At 44.9% G+C, this 8,706-nt stretch overlaps 1 long non-coding RNA gene across 1 annotated transcript; it reads right to left on the bottom strand.

Moving 5' to 3' along the window:
- Positions 1-5,065: 5,065 nt before the first annotated feature.
- On the bottom strand, positions 5,066-6,086 carry LOC121537806. Its single transcript, XR_005995151.2, has 3 exons — positions 5,909-6,086; positions 5,707-5,787; positions 5,066-5,117 (listed from the first exon to the last, which is right to left on the bottom strand). It is a non-coding gene; the product is annotated as an uncharacterized LOC121537806 (long non-coding RNA).
- Between the last annotated feature and the right edge of the window lie 2,620 nt (positions 6,087-8,706).

The following is an 8,706-nucleotide window of genomic DNA, read 5'->3' as shown; positions in this document are numbered from 1 at the left end:
AATTCTGTCAGTGACGTTTGGATTCTGGTGATGTGATTGGTTTGAATCCAAATCCAAACTGGCTTCCCTTGACACTTTTTTTTGGTGCGCCAGGACCATTCACAGCTGAGCTCACGTAGTTTAGCTCAATGCTGATTGGCTCTTATGTTATTTTTATCAAGGGAAGTCAAATGCTCGCTGGCTTCCTTTGCATTCAATGCAACAGTCAGCAACAATGTCATATTCTTTTTGACCAGACAGCATCAGATAGTTGGGCTACAAATAATGAAACAGGGAGCACTGTTTTCATTCGCTCGGATGCTTTCTCCAGTGAGATACATTCAGCGAATTGAAGGACATTCATGACACACAGAGAGGGGGGGGTTGTAAATTTTTTGGGGGAAGTCTGACTTCCCTTGGCATCTATAAATACATACCACTGGTGACTATTGCATGGTTGTATTTATCATCATGAGTATGAGGTGCATGTTCCGGATGACTGTGTGATCACGCTCTCCGTAGCTGATGTGAGTAAGACCTTTAAATAGGTCAACATTCGCGAGGCCAGACGGATTAGTGTCTTCACTGACATTTTCAACCTGTCCCTGACTGAGTCTGTAATACCAACATGTTTCAAGCAGACCACCATAGTCCCTGTGCCCAAGAACACCAAGGTAACCTGCCTAAATGACTACCAACCCGTAGCACTCACGTCTGTAGCCATGAAGTGCTTTGAAAGGCTGGTCATGGCTCACATCAACACCATTATCCCAGAAACCCTAGACCCACTCCAATTTGCATACTGCCCCAAAACATCCACAGATGATGCAATCTCTATTGCACTCCACAATGCCCTTTCCCACCTGGACAAAAGGAACACCTACATGAGAATGCTATTAATTTACTACAGCTCAGCGTTCAACACCATAGTGCCCTCAAAGCTCATCACTAAGCTAAGGACCCTGGGACTAAACACCTCCTTTTGCAACTAGATCCTGGACTTCCTGACGGGCCGCCCCCAGGTGGTAAAGGTAGGTAACAACACATCTGCCACGCTGATCCTCAACACGGGGGCCCCTCACAGGTGCTTGCTCAGTCCCCTCCTGTACTCCCTGTTCACCCATGACTGCATGGCCAGGCACGACTCCAACACCATCATTAAGTTTGCAGACGACACAACAATGGTAGGCCTGATCACCGACAACGATGAGGCAGCCTATAGGGAGGTCAGAGACCTGGCCGTGTGGTGCCAGGATAACAACCTTTCCCTCAACGTGATCAAGACAAAGGAGATGACTGTGGACTACAGGAAAAGGAGGACCGAGCACGCCCACATTCTCATCGACGGGGCTGTAGTGGAGCAGGTTGAGAGCTTCAAGTTCCTAAGCTGCATGTTGCAGTGCTCTCTCAACACACACACCCCTCTGGCCCACCACTCACTCATTCAGCAACAGACTGCCTCACTGCCTGATAGTCAGCAGCAGCAGGTCACAGTGAAATAGATTTTTGTTTTTAAGATAAATGCCATGGTGGCCGTGGTGCAACTTAGAAGTAGCCCAAAAACCCAGCAACCCGCGAGCAATACATTTTCACCCGCGACATCGTTTTAAATGTAGCCCAATTTTCTAGAAACCACAAACATGTCAACCCTGATTCAAACCCACTGATTGGCTTCTTCTTCTTCTTCTTCTTCTTCTTCTTCTTCTTCTTCTTCTTCTTCTTCTTCTTCTTCTTCTTCTATATGGCGGTTGGCAACCAACTTTAAAGATGCATTACCACCACCAACTGGACTGGAGTGTGGACCAGAGACAGGGAAGGTCTAAATCCTACCCAATATTCTCGTCTCCCTAAAGAAGCGAAATACATAATTAAATACTACCTGCCTGAAGATTTCCCCAGTAGTTCACTTAATTTTGGCTCTTCAACCCCATTACTCCTCAAATCTAATAACAATCACTCCATTTCCCTCCCATATTTCTGTCACTGAAATTGAACATGTTCCACTGTCTTGATGATCACACCTCCCAGTCGGATGTTTTCCCTCCAGTTTCAATGTACTATTGAGCCTTGTGTGTCCCAGTCTCAGCCTTGTGATTACACTTTCCTCCCTTCTCTCTCGGCCTGAGGACCTCCCTGCCCCCACCTTTTCCTGGCTATTATACAGGTGTCTTCACTTTCCCTCCATTTTCCAAAACTCTTGCCATTTGTTTTTAACCACTGTTTCATCAACCCCTTGGCTTCTGCTTTACTGATTGACAATTCCATCTCAACATTAGGATGTTTAAGAGCCTGCTTGGCGATAACATCCACTTCCTCATTCCCATCTACTCCCACATGAGCTGGTACCCAGAGGAACATCACAAATACCCCCATCTGTCCCACCATATACAAGCACTGCAAAACCTCATGCAATACATCCTGTCTGCTCCGAGACACAAATTAATTTAAGCCCATCAGTGTTGCACAGGAGTCAAAGCAGATGACTACACTGTCTGGCCTCACTTCCTCCAACCACCCTGCCTGCTGATTGGCTGAAAGAGCATATTTTTACATATTCACTGATCATCTTATTACTGTTGAGACTTTTTAGTTGATTTCAGTGTCCTTTCGTGTATCTAGCCTACATATTGGCAGCTGAATTGCAAAATACACTTAACCCCATGACATGTCGCAGTCGCCTATGCTATCACTTTCACTTGCTTAGGGAAATCATCTAATCACATGCGCATGTAGTCTACATCAACACAATTTATTTTTTAAAAAAACATCTGACTCATGCTTTGATTTTATTTTTATTTTGCAGCTTCACATACGGACTGTTCAAGTTTAATTAACCACCCAGCTGATAATTTAAAAGAATTGTAGCCTATGAGGAAGACAGCAATGGTCGTCACTAGTTACCACAGCCACAAAGTCATAAAACTCGCCTATTTATGTCATTTGTTGGGTACAGTAGGCACTTGCTTTTGTTGGTAATTGCTTCAATATAGCCTGTTCAAAACTTTAGTGAAGGTTTAAACCAATTCGCAAGTGTTTTGTTTCATTCTGTTGAGCAATTTACTTTGGCGAAATTAAGTTCCAACTGTAATGCTGTGTTTGCTGCAATATAACATCCTGCTCGTAATTTCCCTATAAACAATGACTTGACCTGCTTTTGATATTACCCTAATAAAGTTTAGAAACGTTTGTGAAGGTTTGGTCTGGTGTGGCTATTATGAATATTTAGCTACTGCAGGCCTATGATATGAAGGCAGTGCGCACCAGCGCTCCAACTGACTCCCACAGTTGAACTTGAGGTGAGGAAGAATGTTTCCGGGCCTACCAGAGTCTACCTCTTGAACCATGAGGTGGACAACTATTGTTTTTGGAAAGTAGCCTAAAATCCAATAAAAGGAAAAGGCTATAAAGTTTAGCATATGCTACACATCCAAACACAAGGAATAGTGTTTTTGTAATTTGTAATAGGTTGTTTTTAAGGAGACATAAATGTGGCTCATTTGGCCGTTGATGGCGCTGGCTGCGCCCGGTCGGATCTGAATGCATATGGATGTCAAGTAAATTTCTCAAGTGTTGGGTAAATTAAAATATTCCCTGTCATGTTGTCCAGCACCAATTTTTTTTAAAGGAAACCCTGAAATTGTTTGCATGAAAATCTGTTGCTAATTGGATGGAAACCTAGCTATAGACACTCTAAAGACTCTGGCAAGTGCTCTAGTCCAGTGTCACTTTGATTATTCCTGCACATCATAAGCTACCATCCAAACAAGCTTGCAAGAGTTTTACTTAAACTCCCCCCTCATACTCATCTGGAGGTTAAGCATTTTTTCATCTGTAGCTCTGTAATGTGTCTGTATCTCTGCAATTGTATATGTACATTCGGAAATTGTCAAGGCAAGCATTCGATACTGGGTAAGCCTACAAAGCAGGGAGGGATGTATTTTCTGTTTGTCGAGATTGACATAGTCTATTTATTGTGGTGTTGAAAACATAAACCATGATATTTAAGTTCATTTAACATTTAGTCATCGTCATTATTTATGCAACCAACTGGCTTTAAAAAAAACAACGATTATATTGTTTACAAACAGTGGAGTAAAACAAACTTATATTTTGGGTTGGACTGTCACGCCCTGATCTGTTTCACCTGTCTTGTGCTTGTCTCCACCCCCCACCAGGTGTCTCCTATTTGTTCCCATTATCCCCTGTGTATCTATTCCGGTGTTTTCTGTTTGTCTGTTGCCAGTTCGTCTTGTCCCGTCAAGTCTTACCAGCGTGTTTTCCCATTTTCGAGTTTTTCTAGTTGCTGTTTTCTAGTCCTCCCGGTTCTAACCATTCTGCCTGCCCTGACCCTGCCCTGACCCTGCCCTGACCCTGCCCTGACACTGAGCCTGCCTGCCGTTCTGCCTGCCCTGACCCTGAGCCTGCCTGCCCTGACCGTGAGCCTGCCCTGACCCTGACCCTGCCCTGACCCTGACCCTGCCCTGACCCTGAGCCTGCCTGCCCTGACCCTGAGCCTGCCCTGACCCTGAGCCTGCCCTGACCCTGAGCCTGCCTGCCGTTCTGTACCTTATTGACTCTGATCTGGATTACTGACCTCTGCCTGCCCTTGACCTGTCGTTTGCCTGCTCCCTGTTTTGTAATAAACATCTGTTATTCGAACTGTCTGCATCTGGGTCTTATCCTGAGTCCTGATATGGACATTGCATCATATTCTTACTCTTTTAATTAATGGCATCAACATATTGCAAAACGAATTAAACCAATGACCGACCAATCAACACTCTTGCAAAACTAATGAAGAAATATGTGCAAAAGCAACATATATCTTAGAACGAAAAACTGTATAAATTCAGTATATCTTCCTCTAAATGTATGTCAAAATTGTGCATGGTATGTAAGTTTAGTATCACCTGTCAGCCAATCCAGTGCATTTTTGTTTAAATATGTTTTGGGAAAATCAACAACACGTCAAAGGATTCAACTACTGAAAACTGAAACAAACAAATGGATCAAACAGATCAATCCCACTTTTGTTGAACACCATCACCCGGCTCTACGAGGGGAATGCTTAAGTTGGTCTCCCACAGCTCTGCGTATGACATGTTCTGTGGCCTTGCCGTTCCATTTCTTGACTGCCCCTGCAACACAGAAAGAAACACATTTAGTCATGTTATGTATATAAAACACTCAAAGTAATGGATATGGAGCGTCTATGGCCTCGGTTACACCCGGCACTTAAAGGTGACTTCTGTCATCCGATCACTCCAAGCTGCATTAAGTCTTGATGCACGAATGTCACATTGTGCTCACATTAGGTTCAGATCTGCCAGGATGCTCAGCTGGTAGAGCACGGCGCTTGTAACGCCAAGGTAGTGGGTTCGATCCCTGGGACCACCCATACACAAAAATGTATGCACGCATGACTGTAAGCCGCTTTGGATAAAAGCGTCTGCTAAATGGTATATTATTATTATTGTGTTCGGAATGTGACATAGTCTGGACGCAATCAAGCCACCAAATATGTATAAGCAATGTGAAGAGATGAGGTGAATGAGTGGGGAAAAGTACTCTCTACACAAATTACTTTCTTTCATAATAACAAAGAACAAATGTGGGTTTCTGAGGGGAAATACTGTCATACAGCCAAAAGGGGAGAGAAACTACATGAATATCGGTGGACAATCTTTCATTAATGTAAATGAACATCTAAACCATGTGACCTCTCACCTCTCTGGCTGTAGAAGTGTTCTCCCTCAACAGCTCTCAGACTGTGCTCCACCCTCGCTGGGTCCTCAGAGGAGAGGAAAGCTGGGACGGGATGGAAGGATGAATGGATAGATCATTCAACAAGTCAGTAAAATAAAGGGAGTGTTGATTAGCTTAAATATCCATCTCTCACCCATGGAGAGACCTATATTCTGTATCTTACCCTCCAGACGGTCTCGGGGTAGCGAGGTTGGGTGGCTTGGCTCATCCCCTGGTCAGCTGACATCGCAGGGGGAGAGTGAATAATCACTGGTTCATACACACACAGAACAGGGACATAGAGAGACTAGTTAATACAACATTACTATAGAGAGAAATAGCAATGGCGTCTTTTTGTAGGCACTAACTCCACCAGGGTTTGTTGTACAAAGCCTGTGGGGAAATGAATGGTGTTTTGGTAGGGGTTTTCAATAAATGTAGAAAACAAGGTCTGTGGTAAACACAGGCTTAGAAGTTTGTTCTATGAGATAATCATCAGCTAACGTCACTTGTGAATTTCTAAGCATTTATGTAATCATAAAAAGCACATAAACGCTTCATAATTCATCTAGGTCATGTTAACTGACTGATATTATCTCATTGAATAAAACGTATAATATTTCCTAAGCCTGTTTTAACCTCAGACCTTATTTTCGGCGTTTATCCCAAAACTCTATTCTTTCCCCATACATTTTCCCCATAGGAATGTCTGAACAAACCAGAGGACTACAATCCGGTTATGGGTTTGATTATGATACTGCTATCTCTTACCTATCCAGCTCTGAGTCTGGGTTTGATTATGATACTGCTATCTCTTACCTATCCAGCTCTGAGTCTGGGTTTGATTATGATACTGCTATCTCTTACCTATCCAGCTCTGAGTCTGGGTTTGATTATGATACTGCTATCTCTTACCTATCCAGCGCTGAGTCAGCTCCTGATTTCTGGGCCACTGAAGCAGACTGGGATGGTACTGCCTGAGAGGGTACAGTCTGCCCTTTGACCTCTTGAGGAGGATCCAATGTCATCAAGCGGCTTTGTTTGTTCATCAGACAGTGGAGTCATAAGTGAGAGCAGCTCCTTGGTCTCATCTGCCTGAGTGAGAGAAAGACTTAATGCACCCTTCCCTGTGTCCTACACAGGACGGATAACAAGGCAGTCATAGCCTACTGTAGGGGTGCACCTCAATAGTCTACAGTGGCTTCCTCTATCTCCTTTCTTTCATTGTCACTGATCTGAACAGGACATTATGGTATTTGTTTTCACCCGTCCAGTTCTTTCAGATCAGGAGGCCAGGAGGGCATGGTGAAACGTGTTGGGCGGAGAGTTGAAAGTACACAAGGCTTGCAGGCTTTGATATACATTCTGTTTACCGTCTGAATAGTCTTGAGAAATTCATCATATTATTACTACTAAACTGCAAATAGTTATATTGTTAGACTACTTTAACTTTAAATCCATTTGTCCAGAGATTGAAAACAGGAAGAGGGGGGAGTTTTATGAGGAAGGAAACCTTGGCCTACAGCTTAGAGTTAAAACAACATGTACAGTTGTGTAACAGGGACTGTTACGGAGGGGGAAGTTTTAAAAGCCCATTGCTCTTTTATTTCGTTCAGTTCGATGATTTGCATCTAGTCATAGGTTATAACTATGTGTTTTATGGGGGGACATTGCGAGCTCACAGAAAAGGGCTCCGGGCAGCCGAGCGGAAATGGAGGATAACTAGACTCCCTGCGGACCTGTCATCTTTTCACTCCCTCCTCTCTACATTCTCTACCTCTGTTTCCGCTGCTAAAGCCACTTTCTACCACTCTAAATGTCAAGCCTCTGCCTCTAACCCTAGGAAGCTCTTTGCCACCTTCTCCTCCCTGCTGAATCCTCCTCCTCCTCCCCCTCTCTGTGGATGACTTTGTCAACCATTTTGAAAAGAAGGTTGACGACATCCGATCCTCATTTATCAAGTCAAATGACACCGCTGGTCCTGCTCACACTGCCCTACCCTATGCTTTGACTTCTTTCTACCCTCTCTCTCCAAATGAAATCTTGCGACTTGTGACGGCCAGCCGCCCAACAACCTGCCCGCTTGACCCTATCCCCTCCTCTCTTCTCCAGATCATTTCCGGAGACCTTCTCCCTTACCTCACCTCGCTCATCAACTCATCCTTGACCGCTGGCCATGTCCCTTCCGTCTTCAAGAGAGCGAGAATTGCACCCCTCCTCAAAAAACCTACACTCGATCCCTCTGATGTCAACAACTACAGACCAGTATCCCTTCTTTCTTTTCTCTCCAAATCTCTTGAGCGTGCCGTCTCTAGCCAACTCTCCTGCTATCTCTCTCAGAATTACCTTCTTGATCCAAACCAGTCAGGTTTCAAGACTGGCCATTCAACTGAGACTGCTCTTCTCTGTGTCACGGAGGCTCTCCGCACTGCTAAAGCTAACTCTCTCTCCTCTGCTCTTATCCTTCTAGACCTATCCGCTGCCTTTGATACTGTGAACCATCAGATACTCCTCTCCCACCCTCTCCGAGTTGGGCATCTCCGGCGCTGCTCACTCTTGGATTGCGTCCTACCTGACAGGTCGCTCCTACCAGGTGGCGTGGCGAGAATCTGTCTCCGCACCACGTGCTCTCACCACTGGTGTCCCCCAGGGCTCAGTTCTAGGCCCTCTCCTATTCTCTCTATACACCAAGTCACTTGGCTCTGTCACAACCTCACATGGTCTCTCCTATCATTGCTACGCAGACGACACACAATTGATTTTCTCCTTTCCCCCTTCTGATAACCAGGTGGCGAATCGCATCTCTGCATGTCTGGCAGACATATCAGTGTGGATGTCAGATCACCACCTCAACTGAACCTTGGCAAGACGGAGCTGCTCTTCCTCCCGGGGAAGGACTGCCCGCTCCATGATCTCACCATCACGGTTGACAACTCCTCCCAGAGTGCAAAGCACCTTGGCGTGACCCTGGACAACACCCTG

This window comes from Coregonus clupeaformis, chromosome 24 (assembly GCF_020615455.1).
Source record: "Coregonus clupeaformis isolate EN_2021a chromosome 24, ASM2061545v1, whole genome shotgun sequence".
NCBI classification, from domain to species: Eukaryota; Metazoa; Chordata; class Actinopteri; order Salmoniformes; family Salmonidae; genus Coregonus; species Coregonus clupeaformis.
This window is presented reverse-complemented; position numbering and strand designations above follow the sequence as displayed.